At 21.3% G+C, this 2,644-nt stretch overlaps 1 non-coding gene across 1 annotated transcript; it reads left to right on the top strand.

Moving 5' to 3' along the window:
* Positions 1 to 1,248: 1,248 nt before the first annotated feature.
* Positions 1,249 to 1,320, top strand: TRNAP-AGG (transfer RNA proline (anticodon AGG)). Its single transcript has one exon. It is a non-coding gene; the product is annotated as a tRNA-Pro (tRNA).
* Positions 1,321 to 2,644: the final 1,324 nt, after the last annotated feature.

Below are 2,644 nucleotides of genomic sequence, written 5' to 3'. Positions count from 1 at the left end.
ATCATGGTAAAATATATATATTTACAGAGAGAGAAAATTTTAGATATTTGTATAATTTTAAAATTTGAAAAATGTTTTTACTAAAAAAATACGAAAAAGTATACGATGTATTTAATCGTTCTTTTTTTTCTTTCTCTTTTATTCACTCCCTTTATTCCTACTATTATTACTTTCTTATTTCCAACACTAATATATGTATTATCAATATGAAGTAAGAAATTATCATTCATTAATTCCACATCCTACTTCAATTGTGAACTAACCTTATTCAAGCTAATTATTAATGTTAATTACTTTTTCATTGTCTTTTCCAATATTTATTGTCTTATTTTTTCTTAAAATTGATATTATAATATGCGACAATATAATAAAGAATGAGTTCAAATAAAAAAAAAATAAAATAAAATTTAATAATAAACATACAAAATAAACACCCTAATTTTGTAATCAAATAAATTAAATTAAATAATTCTTTTAAAATCTAAATTATATAAATAATTATAGAGGAACTCATAACTATTACATGAACACACATATCCCCAAGGGAAGAGATCAAAATGGACCTTACACTATAGGAATACACTAATCAAAACTTGTTTTTCTAACTTCAAACCCTTCCCCACCTCCTAATACATTATCTTAAATCCAACATAATATATATATATATTTTTTATTTCATTCTCTCAAAAAAAATTAATAATTCAATGCAAAATATCATTCTTATATTACTGAAACGATTTTCTATATCTAATATAAAAAACAAATTCATCCAAAACCGCGTAAACAAACCCTAAAAAACTTTAAAACGTCATGAATGGAAAACTAAGAAAAGCAAAACAAAACTCTATTCACATCAAAAGTTCAACATAGTAAAAAAGAACAGAAAAATTATCTACAGACGAAATAATTTATAATGATCATTCAAAGTTGCAAATTTCATATATGTCCAAAAATCTCTTAAACTAAGAATACTATACAAAATTTAGATTTCTATGTGCCTAAAGCCTTAAAAATAATGGTGTGTTAGTTTTGTGAATTTTTATTTTTATTATTTTAGTAAAATAATTTTTGGGTATATATATTTTATAAATAAAAATATTAAAAAATTAAAAAAAAAATTGTATTAAAAATGACAGAAGATCATTACTTGACTATTCTTATTTACACGTAAACTTAATTATATATCAATTTTTTTTTTTTTTTTTATTTTCAGGTTATATTTTGGCTATTAAATCTTCAAAAGACATAGGTCATTTGGTCTAGTGGTATGATTCTCGCTTAGGGTGCGAGAGGTCCCGAGTTCAATTCTCGGAATGCCCCATTACATTAGAAATTTTTAATATTGATGTTTTTAGTTAATTCACACATTAACATAAATTTATTTTTTGATTTGTTTAGATTTAATAATCAACACTTTAATTTTTTAATCTATTGAGTATTTATATTTTCAAAAGAAACATTATATATAATAGAATATTTCATATCAAAGTATGAACGTGAAATAGCATTTAACAAAATAATAAAAAATCTATGAGTATTTATATTTTCAAAACAAAATAGATATTTGTGATGTTTTTAGTCTATTCATACGTCAACATAAATTTATTCTTAATTTGTTTAGATTTAACGATCGCTAACACTTTAATTTTTTTAATCTATTAGTCATATGTCTAATATGACATTATTTACATCATATATAATAGCATATTTCACATCAAAGTATGAATGTAAAATTATATTCAACAACGTAATATAAAATTTATGAATATTTATATTTTTAAGCAAAAATAGATGTTTGTTATGTTTTTAGCCTATTCACACATCTAACATAAATTTATTCTTGATTTGTTTATACTTAATGCTCACTAATACTTAATTTTTATTAATCTGTTTTACTATGTCTAATATAACATTACTTACATCATATATATATATATATATATATAGTAGCATAGTTTATATCAAGATTAAAATGTGAACTAAAATTCAACAAACATAATATAAATACTTTTTTGGGAGCAAGATAAATTAAGAGATTTAAAAAATAAATAGGCCATTTGGTCTAGAGTTATGATTCTCACTTAGGGTGCGAAAGGTCCTAAGTTTAATTGTTGAAACGCCCCACCATGTTAGGATTTATGAATAATTATATTTTTAAGAGAATATAGATATTTGTGATGTTTTTAGCTCATTTATTTATCACCAACATTTTCATTTTTTAATCTATTACTCAATATGTCTAATATCATATTATTTACATTACATATAATAGCATATTTCATATCAAAATATGAATGTGAAATGACATTCAACAACATAATATAAAAATTATGAGTATTTATATTTTTAAGCGTAAATAGAAATTTATGATGCTTTTAGCTTATTAACACATCAATATAAATTTATTCTTGATTTGTTTAGATTTAATGATTACAAACATTTTAATTTTTTAATTTATTTTTCAGTATGTCTAATATTACATTACTTAAATCATATATAATAGCATATTTCACATTAAAGTATAAATGTGATATATCATTCAATAATATGGAGTAATATAAATCTCTTTCTGGGAACAAGATAAGTTGAGAATTTGAAAATGTAAACTAAAATAAAAAGGAAAATATGTCTAAAAGAGATTATT

This window comes from Andrographis paniculata, unplaced genomic scaffold, assembly GCF_009805555.1.
Source record: "Andrographis paniculata isolate CXL003 unplaced genomic scaffold, ASM980555v1 Contig11END, whole genome shotgun sequence".
Lineage (NCBI taxonomy): Eukaryota > Viridiplantae > Streptophyta > Magnoliopsida > Lamiales > Acanthaceae > Andrographis > Andrographis paniculata.
The sequence above is the reverse complement of the archived record's forward strand: the minus strand, read 5'-3'. Positions and strand labels throughout refer to the sequence as shown.